General features: G+C 53.6%; 1 protein-coding gene across 2 annotated transcripts in view; it reads left to right on the forward strand.

The window, feature by feature from the left end:
• Positions 1–17,236, forward strand: part of ZBTB16 (zinc finger and BTB domain containing 16) — a 183,042-nt gene that overhangs the window by 136,800 nt on the left and 29,006 nt on the right. The window lies entirely within an intron of this gene.

Genomic DNA, 17,236 nt, shown 5'->3' on the forward strand with positions numbered 1-17,236 from the left:
GGTGACCATTCAGGTGGTCCCTGTGCCGTCCACAGAAGGCACCAGGGGCCCTGGCCCTCCTGGGCTCAGAGCTGCCGCCTCTCCTCCCCGTTCTTACGTCTTCCGAATCGGCCAGGTAGGCGGAAAGAATCGGGTCCAGATCCTCCATGGAAGAAGGATGTGAGTCTGACATCTGCATTCTGGGACACCAGGGAGCTGCCTTCTGGGTAGTCTTGACTGTGCCAGGGAGGAGGCACTCTTGCCAAAGGCAGATCGTGATGGATGTGGACCCAGGGAGCCCGTTTTAAGAAAAGAATCCTGTGTGCATCGTGTGGGGAAATTAGAAAATAACGTGTAAACAAAAACGCCTCATCTTTTTGTTTTAAACAAAAACAGGGCGATGGTTTGCACTGCAGGGTGTTCTGTAATCTGTTACTTGCCTGCCAACGGAGCTGGTCGTGGTGATCGTTTTAGGGGTGGTCTCGTCCTCTCCCCTACGCCCATTCAGTTTTCCTGTAAGCCCGATGGGCCTGCCTTGTGCACCGGGACACCCCTCTCGCCTTCCATGCTTTGGCTGGGGGACCGGACCCCACACCTGAAGGACCTTCCGGGGACTGCAGGCAGAGGTCACTAACAGAGAAGCAGTGAATTACCACCTCTTCCCCATCGCTCCTGCCGTCAACAAGATAAACTGGGCAGGCCGGGCATGTATGCCACAGCTGTCCTCTGGGCCGGTCCAGGCCAGCTTGAGATGCTGGGAACACATCCAGTCCTCACTTTTGATCTTCTTAAAAGCTGTGTTTCCCGTTGGTTTTCTCCAGCCTTGCAAATGGCCACTCGCCCTGGGCAGGATCTGGGCAGGTAATTTACCTCCTCCGCTGACTTAATGAATGGCACCGCCTGGGGCCTGGGCAGACCAAGGAAAATAGAGGCATCGATTTATTTGCCAAGTTAAAACCCAGACTCAAGTAGCGAGTCAAGCATCTCCATATGTTAAGTGTCCCAGGGCCAACTAGGGAAGATGGCCTACAGGAGCAGGGCCCCAGACGGGGATTCGGAAGAAGGCTTTCCTGTTGGAATTTCCTCCTGTAAATGTTGGGAAAAGGTACCTGGCAGCGGGATTGCAGGTCTGGGTCGGACGGAATGCTCCCTGCCCCCACGGGGAGGAGATCCATTACAGATTGGAAATGGCTTTGTCTCTAAGTGTTCCTTGTCGGATGGGGTACACATTCCCCTCAACCAAACAAATATAAAATGCTTCCAGCCTCTGCCGCGGATTTTCTATTACTGTTTCACAGGACTCCAGAGAGTTTTAAGATAGCAATTTGATTAAGCTTATGGGGAAGATCCCATCAGATAACATTCTTTTTCTGCAGGTAGAGATAATGTGTTCAGGTATTAAGTATGTTTTAAAGGTAATTATCTTTTCCATATTCATTTTAGTTACAGGAATTGAAAAGGGGGAGACTTGGCATCTGAAAGCTGCCCCCTTGGGCCCTGGAGTCGCTCTGACTTCTCTCCCCTGGGAAACACAAACTTGAGGGTTTGACAAATGAGCACCAAGTGTTTTTCTATTCCGCAGTGACTTGGGATCCCTGTGTCCAGAGAGGTGGTCTGGAAGGTAGGGGGTGGGAGTTGGCCGCTGCCCTGTCAGGCTGCCTGGCTTGGATTCCTGTTCTAGAATGCTTCTGGGCTTCCTGTCTTAGGTTCCTGGGTGCCAGGACGAGGCAGGCCTGGCTGCTACTGAGAGAGGGGACTTGGCCTCATCCAGCCTGAGTCCTGGTGCACCATCCCCCACCATGCAGAAGCAGAGCCTGGGGTGACCATTTCCATGGACGAGGGCCTGTGTTGGGATGTGTTCATATCGGGACAGGCTGATTTGAGGTCTAGGGTTCAAACATTTGTAGATTCCTAACCTCAGACCTAGAGTGAGAGGCGTGGCAGAGGATGGACCTGAGCCTGAGAGGTTCAGTGATTTGCCTAGGATCACACAGCAAGTTAGCCACACTGTCAGCTAGAACCCAGGAATCCTGGTCTTGACCAGTCCTCCTGTCCCCCGGGATACTCACAACTGTGCCATCTCTGAAAAATAATACTCTCCCTTTTTCCTGGAAATCTCCAAAGTAGGAGATTCTGTCCCACACGGCCATGCTTGGAAATCCGAGGCTCCTCCTTCCTTCCCGGTGCACTCTTCCAAGCACTCTGTAAATTTTGGCAAGATTAAAAAAAAAAATCAGACCCGAACCCTGCCTTCAGAAAGCTATCCGTTGCCAGGGAGGGAACTAAACTTATCAAAAGAGGCGCTAACAATATGAGCGATTGAACGTGATCCGCGCTGTGGGGGGTTAGGTGGCCGAGCGTCTTGCGTCCCTTTGCCTGCTGCAGCCTGACCCGTAGCTGTGCACACGGCATTTCCTCAAGGTCCGTCTCTGCCTGATCGTCACGTGGGCCTCGGCTTGTTGGTCTGAAGGCACCTGACTCTGGGAAAGGACCCCAGTGACAGGTTTGTCATTTGAGACCAGGCTGGTGGCGTGCCATGCCCCTTTGTCTCGGGCCCAGGTGGTGCCAAGTTGGAGGGTCTAGGTCAGGTTTGGGACCCACCCTCACACACTGCATCCTCCGTGAGGACGCTCCGGCATCTAAAACGCATACCCGGGGCGCCTGGGTGGCTCAGTCGATTAAGCCCCCGACTCCAGATTCCGGCTCAGGTCACGGTCTCAGGGTTCGTGAGATCGAGCCCTGCGTTGGGCTCTGCGCCGACGGCGTGGAGCCTGCTTGGGATTCTCTCTCTGGCCCTCCCTCCCTCACACGCAGTCTCTCCCCTCCCCAAATAAATAAAACATCAAAAAGAAGCACTATTAAAAACAAACGAAATAAACGCATACCCAATATTGCCTCTCAGCTTCTCCCTCAAAAGATCCTCACCGTCTTAGCCCAGCTGCACGTGAAAATCACTTGGAGGAACTTTAAGAATATATATATATATGTATATCTATGGCTCACACCCCAAATCCGTGGACTCTAAAGCTCCATCACGGGGCTGAAACACAGAGGTTTCTTCCAGCCTCCAGGAGAGTCACATGTAGAGCCAGCGCTAACTTCTGGATGGGGTAAGGTCGGACTGCATTTCGTGGCGTAGAAAGTGCCACCCGGCGAGAGCCCCGGGCCTCCTGGCCCACCACGCCCGCGGCGGGCGTGTCCTGAGCCACAGCGTGCTGCTGCCTTTCTCCCCCGGGTGCCTGCCCCTAACTCCCCATGCTCACGTGCCTTGTCTGCTGGCAGGTTTCTGGTCGGCTCAGTCGTGCCCGGTGTGGACCGGCCGTCTCCCAAGTCCTGGGCTGAAGCCCTAACCTCCCGCGCGATGGGATTTGGAGGTGGGGCTCCCTGTCCTTCCACCGTGAGAAGACACAGCCAGAGAAGGTGGCTGCAGACCAGGAAGAGGGCCTCGCCGAGAACCCGGCCACACGGGTGCCCCGAGCTCAGCCTCCAGAACTGTGAGGACACGTTTCTGCCGTTTAAGCCCCCGTCACGGTCTTTTGCTACAGCCGCCCGAACAGACAAAGACCGTGTCCTTCTTTGCCACACCCTTGCCCCAACTAAGCAGAGGAAAGAGTGTCCTCTTGGTCTTCTGTACATGGACATACCCCCTTGTAGTGCCTGGGCCACTTCCCGCTCCGGGTGCTAGAGGTGCCGTCTGAGGCATCCTGCGTCCCCGCCCGTGTGCTGCGTCAGAGCAGGGCTCACTCTGTCAGTACTTGTTATGCGGTCACCTTAGGGCGCTTCCTGGTGAGAAGTGGAGAGAGGAATCTGCCCTGGCCTGAATTCAGATTTTTTAAAATGTTTTTTAATTTATTTTTGAGAGACAGAGACAGTGTGAGCAGGGGAGGGTCAGAGAGGTAGGGAGATACACAATCAGAAGACAGGCTCCAGGCTCTGAGCTAGCTGTCAGCACAGAGCCCGACGTGGGGCTCAAACCCTGACCTGAGCCAAAGCTGGACACTTAACTGACCGAGCCACTCAGGTGCCCCTGAACTCAGATTATTTTACTCTTCGTTTCCCAGCTGTATGTCCCTAGAGAAGTCCCTCAATCTTTGTAAGTCTCAGGTTCCTTATCTGAACTTGAGTGCCCCGTCCTTGCCCTGTGTCCCCCAGAGGTGGATGTGAGGACCAGAATGATCTTTCTGGAAGATACTGGCGAAAAAGCACAATTTTTATTTCAGGCATTGTGATAATTGTGATATCTCTCCATACCTTCGGGGGCTCTGGCTTTGGGGTGCCCCTCAGGCGCCCCGGTTTGTGCCTTCCACACCACCTCCCGTCCCGGCTCATCCACACATGTTCCGTCCCTTGGCTGCTTCTGTCGCACCTGCCATGGCCTCCCCTGCACATGCAGGGGTGCTGTGCAGAATCCAGTCCGCCTCTGTTCTAATGTACCCAGACCTTGGATTGCAAGTAACTTGTTCTGCGAGTATGTTCCGCAGGACGAGCAAACATTTCTAATACGTTATAACTTGACAAATGAGCGATGTCTTGCAACACAAGTAGTCTGTGACGCCGAATGTCACGTGATCGCACCTGAGCCCATGGTTCTTGAAATTCGCTTGGATATACGAGCGCTTTGGATGACAAGCATGTTTCCGGAATGAAGTATGCTCCCAAAGCAAGGTTTTACTAGTACAGTTTGATTTATGGAGAAAATAATGAGGGAGGCAGCGTTGGTCCATTCGGTAATTAAGGATTCAGTGTCATGTGGTGAGTGGAAACCAGGAGGCGCGGTATCCTAGGATTTGGGGTGGAATAGGATCCAGCTCCCGGATTCTGTCATCCCTTTCTCATTCGCTAATTGTGATTTGAACACCAACCGCAGACATCGGTGTCAGCATCCAAAGATTGCGCGTCTCACCTGCCTGCTGGGGGCTTGCAGACAAGAGCAGGGCTGCAAGCCCTCACAGCCCATGACAACAGCAGGTGCCCGGCCTGGAGTGGGGGCAGCGGGCGGGAGGGCTTGGAGGCAGGAAGAGATGCTCGCACTGAATTTTCTTCTCACCCTCGTCTCTCCTGCGGTAGGGTAAACTTATTTGGGGGGGGGGGTGACAAGTGATTGGCTTGCCATGCCTCGTAGAATAAACCTTTGTGTGTATGCATGGGTATGGAGGCTGTTCCTAATCCCTTTCCTTTCTTGGTCTCCTCTTTCTAAGGCTAGTGGTGTCTGGGATTTGCAGAGGGAGGAAGGATATAAAAGGGCAAGACGGAGACCCCAGTGCCTGGATTCAGAGCCTCTGCATTCCGGAGACCCCCCAGAGGCCCCTCTCCCTGGACCCTTCAGCTCGAGAAAGCCATTGTGCTCTGTCCTGGCCTCTGACCCCGAGGCTCTGGGAAGCAGCAGGTTGCTGACACTTGGACAATCATTTCTTGCGAGGCGACTGCCTCCCTTGGGAGCTCTCCTCTCTGCCTTGGGGTGGTGACTGTCCCCCCGCCCGGGGAGGGGGGACAGTGAAGAAGGAGGGAAATTAGCTCTCCGTCAGAGCGGGAGGCAAGGAGGGGCTCCTGGATTTGAGCCCCCCCCCCTCCCCCCCCCCCGCCTCCTTCCCTCTCCTTCCCAGTCAGCTCCACACTTCACCCCGTCTCACCTGCCGGCTCAGAGGCACCCACCCCCGCCCCCGGGCTGAGCTTCAGGATCGTCAGTCCAGGAGATGTGTGTCTGGCCTTATGCCCTGTTTGGGGCGGGGGAGTCCTGTTTGTTGAGGAGACTCCCGCGTCTTCGTGGAGAATGCCGATGTGTCCATCTCCTGTGGTCACACGAACAAAGAATATTCCTGGTCCTAGGCTAAGAGCAGGGCTGTGGGCAGTGCCTTGCCCTTTTAGAAGTTAACTTTCCTCATTGGTAAATGGAGTCCAAAATAACCCACTTACCCGGCCGGGGCCTCTGTGAGGCTCAGAGGAATGCCTGCATGTGTGCGCACTGCGGGCTCCGTGAAGCGGATGTACGGTTTGGGAACCACGGTGACCCTCCCAGCCAAGGCTGGCATTGTGTTGGAGTGATTCTTCTGGTTTCTGAGTGTGAGGCTCCCCAAGCGTTTTCTCCTCCTTTTTCCTTCCTAAAAGCATTGCGTGAAGCATTTCTGTGGAGTGGGACAGAAGCACTGGGGCCGTTTTTAAGCGCCCCTGGGCAGCCGGCTACCTCGGTCTCCACCCACAGTAACCCCACGCGTGCGGCCGGGAGCTGAGATGCTCTGTCTGGGGGAACCAAGGCCCTGCCTCCAGCAGCCAGCCAGCCCCGTTCAGTGGCCTTGGACGGTGCCATTTCTCCAGCAAGGAGGAAAAAGCCCTCTTGCTAAGCTGCAGAAAAATCGGCCTTGTGCTTGAATTCTGGAAGAAGCGGATTAGTGTGGCCATATTTAACCTTTGACCCTGGCACAAAAGCATTATCAAAATTAGTTACCGAGAGGCTCTGTCTTCCTCCTCCCTGCTCCTGTGTCCTCGTTTGCAGGGGCTGGTTTAGGAGCTTGGTGTAAACTCCTTCGGAGCAAGAGCGTCTGTCCAAAACATTGTTGCCTTAGAGACGCGGGCCCGGAGCGTTCTGAGCGTGCACGGGGGTCCGAGGCGGGATGAAGGGGGTGGGTCAGGATTTGCACGTGGGGCTTAAACTTCTCTGTTCTCTGAGACCAGCCCAGTTGTCGGCCGCCTGGGAACTTTGACTCCATTCAGGTGATAACATGATATTTCTTTTTTTTTTTTATGTTTTGTTGCATATTTCTTTTATGTTGCATATTTCTTTCTTTTTTTGCATTTTTTTGTAACTTTATTTTTTTATTTAGAATATAACACTATTTTTTTAACATATGCAATTATTTTCCATCCTTTACAATACAGTAGTTGCAATGACACTCAAAACAGAAAAGCAAAGTAAAAAATCAGAACCCCAACTTCTATTTCATGTAATTAGACTTATACAGAAATTAGAAGGTTAAGTAACAACTAGTTAATCACCTCATTTCACAGCTATCTGAAGTGGCAAACGTTATATAGCAGCTTATCTATGATACATTCAAGATAAATGATACAATATATTACTTGTTCATAGGCTACAACACAGCCTGCTTCATACCTTTCCTTAAATTCCACCTCTATACTACAGTATGCTTGAGGTCCATGCAAAAATTTCGAGCCACATCTCTCAGAACTTTCTTGAACGCCTCCTTCTACCCAGATGCTACATGACCTAAAGATACTGGTTGATCTGAAGGATTCATTGCCAGCATCTCCGCCTTCCAGACAGAAATCCATAGTCTCCGGGAACACAGTGGGGGTGTGTCTGGACCAGAGTCATTTCACTGAGCTTCACATCCTGTGCTCCGTCCCGTTTAGTCATTGTGGCCTCGGGCAAGTTATTTGGACTCAGCGTCCCTCATCTGTAAAATGGGCATAGCAACAAGAGTGCCGACCTCCGGAGTTAGTTTTGAGGCTAGATCGTAGGATATTCGTGAGGTGCTAGAATGGTGTCTGGCCCTGGCCAAGCGTTTGGCAGCTCCCAGCTCCTGTTATCCCTGTCATCAGCGCCGTCCTGATCGACCCTTCAGCACGTCCCCGGGTCCTGGCCGGCTCCTGCCACCCGGCCCCTCGGGAGTCCCTGGCACATGGGGGTTTTACGGAGCCCCGGCCCATGTCCTCTCCTTCAGCTCTCTAGCTTTGCTGGCTGTCCTGTTAGAGTCCCCTCTCGGATCGGGGTGGGGGCAGGGGAGGATTGGGTTCAGCTCATACCAGAAGAAGTCCGGCTTGCAGGGGGGCGCGTAGGAGGGGAAAGCTCTTTATGCGCTGCCATGAAAGCTGCGGCTCGAGATGGCCAGCGATCTGGCCGGGCCTGGCTCGGGATTCCGGCGGCCCCGTGGAATGCCGAGGGGCCTCTCTTAAGAAGCCAGTGTCTATTTACAGTGTATCTCTCATAAACCCCAACGCCGGGCCGAGGGCAGGGGACTCGCCCTCCTGGCATGTGATTGATTATCTGGTATTTATGCCATTGAGGACTTGTCAGCGGTTCGGGGTCAAGGGGTCATCTCATGTGTCTTGCTGCCCATCCACCTCCTTTTGTACAGTGCGGACCGGGCAGCCGCGCACAAAACAGCTTTTTCTTTACCTTGGGAAAAGGGGGAGGGGGGGAGAGTGTCAATGAAAATTTTTTTTTCCAGCCTTTTCTGAATAGTGTCCTTTTAATTCTAAAGAACTTTTAATTAAAAGTAGCAGGAAAATTCATCTTGAGAAGGTTTAACTTACCTTCACAGATACTTTTGTGTCCCGAGAAGCTGGGAGTGACTTTCAGTAAAAGAGAGGGAGGGAGGGTTTTTGTTGAGGCTCTCCCCCTCCCCAGCATCTTCAAAGTCCCCTGGGGTTCCCTTGCACTCCCCAAGTGTGGCCCCCGCCTGGGAAGCAGGAAGCAGATGGTAGCACGGCCAAGAGGTTTAGGAAGGGGCGGCAGTCGCTCTAGTCCAGCTTTGTCCTGTTCCGGGCGGAGAAACAGAGTCCCTGCAGATGGAAAGGCTTGCCCAGGGTGCCGTAGCTCGCCGGTTCCAGAGTCCGGTACCAGATCTGTTCTTCTGACTGCAACCCCCCCGCCCCCAGCTGTTCTTAGCACAGCCACGTCCTTCCCAAAGTGTAGGATGCCAGGTGAGCGTCCGTGTGATGTTGCTACTGTTGTTGTTTTTAAATCCTGCGTATCTGAGACTTGAGGGCCCCTCGTGAGGACCTCCCTGCTTGCTCTCGGGTCCCGTGGAAATTGCTCCACGCCCCCTGCCCGAACACCTTCAGAGCAAAAGGCCCCATGCTTGTTAGGAAATCACAGCCCTCTTCCTCCAAATCCTTGTCACGCTGGCCATCGGGATGTCCTTCAGAACAGGTGACCCCGTTTTATCCTGCCTTAGCCCAGGAGTGGCCTGAGTGGGAGCTGTCTCTGTCCACCCACTCGCCCACAGGGGACCTTGCAGAGCTGGGACAGGAGGGGGCCTCACACTGCTCAGCGCTGTGACCTCACTGCTACTGGGAACGTTTCCCCCTCTAAAACCTCACCCAGGCCCCTCTCCTGGTCACCGCCCAGGACACTCAAGTGAGACCTTGGTGGGACACTGTGCGTGGCTGTCGACTCAGCGGACAATGGCGGAACCCGGGCAGAGAGATTATTTGCCTAGAGTTAGTTATCAGTGGGAGCCATGGGAAACTCACCTCCCCATATTCCTCGTTTTGTCTTGCTCGTCCCCCTACCTTTAAAAAATGCGATACAAAGCATCGTCTTCCAAAGAATAGCTTTAGAAATCCTAATTCCTTTCTATTCCCTCCATTCCCATTCAAGTTAAATTAGTGAATGCTAATTTGGACTGATGGGACACCACTGTGAGAAGATCCTAAAATGGTATAAGATCGGATTCTTGCGCATGACAAGAGAATCCAGCATTAACGGAATTCTGAAGAATTTGCTGAGTGCCTTGCGCTATGCTAGTGCTTACTCAGTCCTTAGATCAACTTTTTAAGGTGAACATTCTTGCTTCCACGATGAGGAAGATGAGGACGGCTTTTCCTGGGCTATGTCGTCGATGACCGTTACAGCTGGTATTTACTGAACATCTCCTTTGTGCGAGGCACTGTTAATCTCTTTGAGTCCACGTGAAATCTGTGAGGTACGTATTATTTTTACTTTGGTGTCACAAAGGATGAAATAGGCACAGAGGAGTTTGGTAACTTGCCCGAGGTCATACAGCCGTAGTAAGTGGCTGAAGTTCATGGGTAACCTGCCTGATCACTCTGCCTCTGTAGGTTTCAGAGCTAGGTTGGAGCTTCTTCCCTTCCTCCCTCCTTCCCTTCCTTCCTTCCTTTTAAGTTTTGAGAGAGAGGCAGAGAGCGAGTGAGCAGGGGTGGGGCAGAGAGAGGGAGAGACAGAATCCCAAGCAGTCTCCATGCTTTTACACAGAGCCCAATGTAGACGCGAACCCACAGTCCACAAGGTCATGACCTGAGCCAAGATTAAGAGCCAGACGCTTAACTGACTGAGCCCCCCAGGCACCCCTGGACTCAGAGCTTTCTGATGCCAGTGCTCCTGTGGTCTATTTTCACTCCTAATGTGGATTTGCTAGGAGACACTACATCAGACATATGTAAATCAGCCAGAGACCAGCAAAAGGTCCCTGTGTAATCAGATGGCTGTCTAGGTGGTGCATGGAGAGGAATTCGGAGGATGAGGACAGTACTGAGTCCCATCTCTGGGTTCCCGTAGTGAGGGTGCAATGCTTCATTCTTCCTCCATCCCTAGGACGTAACCCGGGGCCTGAGACATGTCAACATTTCATAAAAGCTGGTTCAACCACCAGCGAAGACTTAATGGGGGGGTGGGGTTCAACTGAATTTACCTTTTAGGACAGTGATGTTGGGACCTTGCTGTTATCGTGTGCTGAGCAGGTGCCAGGGTACTGGGCTAAGTCTGTTAGTACTGCACTTAACACACTACAACAGCCCCATGGCCATGATTATCTCCAGAGTAAACTGAGGCCCAAGAGATGCTCTGTATCTTATTGTCCAGGGACTTGAAGCCTTTTTTTTTCCTTCCTGATTTCAAAATCCGTTTCCTTTCCGTTTTTTAATGTTTTTTGAGCTTATTTTTTAGAGAGAGAGAAGGAAAGAGAGAGAGAGAGAGAGGAAGCATGAGCTGAGGAGTAGCAGAGAACAGGAGGGAGACAGAATCCAAAGCAGGCTGTAGGCTCCGACCTGTTAGCACAGAGCCTGACGCAAGGCTCGAACACCCGAACTGTGAGATCATGACCTGAGCCAGAGTCAGATGCTCAACCAACAGAGCCACCCAGGCGCTCCTCCGTTTCCTTTCCTAACACCGAGGCAGAGTCACTAGCGAAGGGGAGAAGGCAGGAGTGAGCGGGGGCTGTAGAGAGGCGCCCAGTTGGCTCAGGGACCTGGCATGCCAGCCGGGAGGAGCGAGTCCACTGTTCTTTCGTTGCTTGTGGTTGGAAGTTATCTCTTTGGTATAAGGATTTCTGGATCTATGAACTTAACTGTGTCCAGTTAATTGAATTTATAATTCAGCACCAAAATGCTGAAAAGAATGGTCTTTTATGTCCCTTAATGAGTGCTATAAAAACAAGTGGTGAATCTGATTTTATGAATGATCCTTTATGACTTACCTGATAACTAGTAGTTGTTCAACACGAAGGACTCATAACTCAGCGTGGACGGAAGCTGGCTGCCTGCAGTCAAAGGACTTGTTTCAAAGGTGCCATTTCGCTCCTGCTGAGTGGCCCTGGGACTCAGTTGTTCCTGTCTCCACTAGCCCCTCCGTGTAGAGGATGAGGCTCATTCTGGGGGAATGTGGTGAAAGGCCACCCATCAGCTCCGGATGACCCCCAAACTCGCACCTCTTGGAGTTGACGCTCACCAAGAAGGGGAATGGAATGGTGGCTCATTCTAATCTGTCTCTGGTGTAGGCTATCGATTCCGCCTAGGCGTTGCCAGCTGTTGCAGGGAAGAGACTAGAAACAGAGAGAAGGCACACAAGGGATGGAGAAAAGAATTCCTTTGATCTTTACCCTACAACAGGAGGCAATGGGCTTAGGAAAAAAATGAGGGAAGGTGAAGAGAAGCATAGGTCAGATGTTGGGAAGAATTCTGAGTTGAAAACATGTTCCTAGAAACACCGGGGAACCTCCATCTCCAGACTGCTTCTGTTGCGTGTGTGCACATACGTGTGCCTTTAGGTTTTTACAGTTTTTTTGGTTACTTTGATATTTGAAAGGTGAATGTTGTGATTATAACTCATATTAGTAATAGACGTTGGCCATGCAATCCGAGCATCATCCTTGAATATGGTTTAAGAAGGGTTGGTTACTCCCATCATGGAAGCCGGAGGCAAAGGGTAGACTCAATGGCCTCTACCTGCTCTTGGTGCCACGCCAGAAGTGGGATGCCCTTTGGCATAGGGAAGCCCTTGAACATGGCAGTGGGGATGGGGGAGCATAGGTGAAGGATGGCCCAGATAATGCTGTGGTTTCCACTTGTTCTCACCTTTCCTGCTTTGTCTCAGGGAAGAGCGGGCCCTGGGGCCCTGAGCAGAGCTTCCCAGGGGACCACTGAGCTGCGAAGAGAACACCCCTTCCTCCCTCTTGTACACACCGTACCTGATAAGCCTAAAGCCTTGTTATTTTGGCTGGGTGGGGAGAGATGCAAAAATGTCTTCGATCCGGGTGCTCATTACTTCCTAGCAGAGGTGGGGCGGGCTGGGACGTTTGTTGCCCGTGACTGGGGTCTTGTCCCAGCTGCCCCCATGCCTGCCTGCCTGGTGGACCTTCCTCTCCTTGTCCCACTCTCTCTAAGCTGATGACTTGCTGGTAGGAGCTCTGATTGGCTGTGATCTGTGGTCAGAAGGAGGCTGGGTGACACGAACAGGGAGAGGCACTGCTGATGACCCTTTGCAGGGAAATGCCCACCCATCTGATGTGGAGAAACCTGTTTGGGCCCCCAAAGAAACCTCACGAAGCTTGGTGCTCTCAGCCTGCAAACATCCCCATTGAAGGTTAGCTTGTAGTACAGGCGTGTTCCTTTGACTTAGGAAGGGCTGGTGACAGAGGGAAATAGGAAGCACCCCCGAACCCCCCCCCACCCACTCTGGATTCTTACTGAGCTGGCCCGTCACTAAGTGACCCCCCCCCACTCCTGTTATTTTCAAGGGAACCAAAAACAACTGGCCATTCATTCATTCATTCATTCAACATTCACTGCATGGCTACCCTCTGCTTAAGCGCAAGGGACACCAGGATGAATAAATCCTGCTTCTCGATTTGGGGAACACGGAGGTGGGAAGACAGATGCTCAGCAGGTAATTAGCACGTACCGCGGGGGGTGGGTGCAGTGGTGGAGATGTCTGCACACAAGGGAGGTGCTGTGGGGTTCCCCGTGGACACCCAGGGGACGGGAAGGCTTCCCGGAGAAGAAGCCCTCATAAGGGTTTAACGAAGTGGGACTCTGCCAGGACAGAGGGCAAGCTGGCGGAGAGGCTGAACCGTGTGTGTCTGGACACAGTGTGGCTTAGGCAGCCTGTCCGAGATGGGGCAGAGGGGGTTGGAGGGGCCCGCAGGCCCGGACCACAGGTGTTCTGCTGGGCTGTCTTACGGAGCCTGGAGTTGATCCGTCAGTGACGGGGCGTCTTGGGAAGCCTCTACAAGGAGGTCAGTCACCAGATCTGATCAGCCTGTGGCAGGCCGCTGCGGTGGTGTGTGGGGAGCAGAGCTGAGGCGGATGAGCCCCCTGTGGGGATCCGGGGAGGGATGCTGGTGGCTTGGGCGAGGCGGTGCCTTTCTGGGATGAGAAGGAAGGGACACGCGGAGGAAGTTTGTAGGTAACAAGAAATTAGCTGGATTGGGACATGTGGGGAAGGAAGACAGGAGGCCTCGGATCACAGCCCCCTGTGGGTGACAGAGCGATGTTAGTGGGGCCCCCAAGGAGCTCCAGGAAGGGGAGCTGGTTTGGGAGCAGAAGCTGTGGGTCTTTGGTTTGGACACGTTGAGGGTGCCTGTGGGACGTCCAAGGAACCCGTGGGTTTGCGGAGGTTGCATTCAGAGGAGAGGTCGGGGCTGGAGGCGTGGTGACCAGCCTCGGACGGTCACTGACCCCGTGCCCGTGCGAGTAGGGTTCCCTGGGACGGAGGGGGTGGGCGGGAAGCACAGTGGGCAGAACTTTGGGGGCGACCGGCCCTGTTCGGCAGAGAAGGACCTCGGCCCGTCCAGCTCCTCGGCCTCCGCAGGCAGGAGCCCAGGGCCTGGGGGGCAGAAGGCCTTCCCTCTGCAGGAACCTCCGGAGCGCGGCCCGCTCCTGGCCTGTGTGGGAGAGAAGGCGGGCAGGCCGACCGGGTAATGTCAGCACCGCTGGGCGTTACGGGGTCAGGGTCCACCCTCCCGCTCCCGAGGGGGTGGCGGTCAGTCCTCCGTGCAGGTCTGGGTGAGTCGTTCTAGAAGGATCCGCGGTGCCGCGAGGACCTCCCTGGAAACCTGGCGCAGGTGTGTCCTTGCTGACCCCGTGGCCCCGCACTTGACCCCTTCGCTCAGGACCTCCTTTCTGAGCCTCACTATGCTGGTTCCGTTTCCTTTTCGGGAAGGAAGCAGCGGGCATTTGGGTTTTACTTTCCCCAACGCCCCTTTTCCCGCTTCTTCTGTCCCACACAGACCCCTAAATGACAGTTCACTGGGGCCGTGTGTCCCACTCTGCTTGACGCCCTCCTCGCGGGCTTGGCCCTCGGGGACCAGCTGCCAGAGTGATTGACATAAAGCCAATCTATAAATAAAGTCTTTTTCTTTTCTCATGAAGACTTTGTGGTGGAGTTTGCCTTCAAGGTCAAGGCCAGACCTTTCTAAATAAACACATATCAAAGGATCATTAGCAAAGCAGCACTGTTAAATTGAGATATTAACTTCTGTCAACTGCTCGTTTCTTTTTTGTTCTGTAACTCATGACTGCAGTAGGTTTTTATTATTTTGTCCTTAGGCAGTAGCATCTGGCTTCTGTAGAGACTGTAAAAATTAAAAAGCAACACAAATCATTGCGAGAGAAAAGCAGTAAATTCAATGATAAGAATTTAAAATTAAAATGTTTCAGCGCTTTTATATTCTGCAGAACATGAAATGAATGCGTTTGCTGCCTGTTGCCATAAACCTAACCCGGCTAATCGTCCGCTCGACTCTTTTCCCCGTCTCCTTTGCTCATCACCATCAATTCTGTCTTGGCACCAGGCGAGGCGGAAAGTGAAAGCCACATGCATGCGTGTGCGCGCGTGCACGCGTGTGAGTGTGTGCATTGTGTGCGTGTGAGTGCACGCGTGTGAGTGTGGAGTGGGGTTCGGGCAGGTGGCAGATGCTTGGAGACGCGCCTTATCTGCACAGAGAAGACGACCCTGGGGTCATCCGGTGGGAGCCGTGGTGGGGCCGGGAGGGGTGCGGGAGCCGCACGTCCCCACGGGTCGGAATTCTCTCTTCTCTTTATTCTTTCTAGTGAAGCACCAGAAAGCAAAACACAACAACACAACCACCACAAAACCCACAGGTCACAAACATCCCCAGCAACTGGTAGCATCCAGGTGAAATCATAAAGAGCAGGTTCCCTGGCACGTGTAAGAGGAGCGATTCGGGGCTGAGCGGGCCCTGGCTCCTTCCCGTCCCGGACAGACCCAGCTTTGGGTAGAGCACCAGGGATGAAGCAGCATTTTAAATTTGTTTTTTAATATTTGTTTATTCTGGGGAGAAAGAGAGAGGCAGAGCACGAGCAGGGAAGGAGCAGAGAGAGAGGGACCCACAAAATCCGAAGCAGCTCCAGGCCCTGAGCTGTCAGCATAGAGCCCGACGTGGGGCTCGAACCCACAAGCTGTGAGATCTTGACCTGAGCTGAAGTCGGACACTTAACCGACTGAGCCGCCCAGGCGCCCCGAAGAGGCATTTGAAACTCTTTTACTTGGGCCAGAAGAGTCTGGGCTTGTTGGGGTCGCTCAGGGCTGGTTGGAGCCAGCTGGGTGCTAGGCTGTGAGGGAGAAAAAGTACAAGACCCTTCCGCTCTGCTCCTGGAGGGACTCCGGGTGCAGCGCTGTCGCCTGTGTGAAGCAGCTAGCGGCCAGGTGAAGGCGGTGCCGGGCAGCGCGGGGTTAGCAGAGTGCCATGGGGCCAGTTCACCGACAGCTTTAAGGACGTGCATTGCCTTGAGCTCATTTTCGAGTCCTTTTCGCTTGGACCCTGGATGCCCTGGGCAGCCTGGGGAGGCATTGTTGGGGGAGTTTATCCCCATGTCCAGACGGGGCAGCGGGGGGCAGGGGAGTGGCGGGAGGAGGGTGCAGGTCCCTTTGCGCACAGCCTGTCCTGGTCTGACTGCTGGGCCCAAGGCGTGAAGGCAGAGCTCTTTGTCCTAGATGGACTTCTCCAGCCTCGGGAGAGGTGAGAAGAGAGAGCCAGTCCTTGGTCTCCATCAAGGGGAGTGAAGGAGAGTGAAGATTAGGGTCGGAGGGGTCGAGCCAAGAGGGTCTGACTAACAGGGCCGGCCATTCACATAGGAGAGCGCATGGTTCTCCACACCCAGATGGTCCTTGGAATAAGTCAGCGCAGGCAGAAGCAGGCGACCAGTCCAGGCACGTCGGGGCAGCGGCTGGCCGGCTGTTCTGTAAGGACCTAACCCAGGGCCCGGCCCCAGACGGCAGCCATTCACGTCTCTGCCGTGGGTGCTGGCGTGGGAGCGTGTGCATGCATACACTCGCGTCCGTGTGTGTGTGTGTGTGTGTGTGTGTGTGTGTGTGTGTGTGTGTGTGAATTCATCCTCTCGTAGCCTCTGATGGAAGAGTACGAGTTTCCATCGTGAGGGGTAGATGCAGGAAGACTTTTAAGTTGGATCCTGATTCCTTCTTTCCTTCAGATTCCACCTTGTGAGTTTAATAAGTTAGGCACTTCAGTTTGTCCCCTTAGGTAGAGCGGCCTCTGTTTGAGGGCAGGAGAAGCGTCTGTCTGACGTGTCCGTGCGTCCCCAGGCTCCGAGGAGCACAGCGGCCCATTCCTGCCGGCCGCCGAGTCCTGTAAGTGAGGGGAAAGAAAGTTCTAGCAGGATTCTTACCTGCTCTGTTGCCTCATCACAACCACCCGCTAGTTAATCAAGCTAATAATTAGTACATAAGTAAATCACTCTGTAATCCAGCTCTTTGTCACATGGCTCCTGTCCCGGGACAGGTGTGAGGACTGAGACGGGATAGGGACACCCACCACACAGAAAGTTCTAGAAGGTGCAGGACCTTGTTATAAACATTGTCCAGGTAGATGTTTCCCCAGTTTGCCTGACTGAAGATTTGCAGGGGTGCGTGGGACATAGAGTAGGTGTGGGCATCGCTGTGCCCGGGGGCGGCGTTTCTAGCACGGATGTCCACACGCAGCAGAGAACCAGCTCTCTGCCCTTGCTCGTCCTGTGTCTCCATCCAAAGGCTGCGCTGTCTCCTCTTCCTTCCCAGAACCCGTTGAGGCTCCTTGGGAGTGAGGGGAGGCAGTAACCGCCAGCAGAGTCACTGAGTAAATAAGAATAATCAAACGGATACTCCCCGGAGAGAGCGTCCTTTCTATGAAGATGTTAATTAATACGGTCGCCCTGGCGACTCTGTGCCAACCGAGCTCACCCAGCCCTGAGTCAACGGTATCTTTGGGGTCCTCGTCCTTTGGAGAGTGAGGCTCTTTGGGGGGAATCCTGCCTGATCGGAGAT

The sequence above is a fragment of the Suricata suricatta genome, chromosome 11 (assembly GCF_006229205.1).
Source record: "Suricata suricatta isolate VVHF042 chromosome 11, meerkat_22Aug2017_6uvM2_HiC, whole genome shotgun sequence".
Lineage (NCBI taxonomy): Eukaryota > Metazoa > Chordata > Mammalia > Carnivora > Herpestidae > Suricata > Suricata suricatta.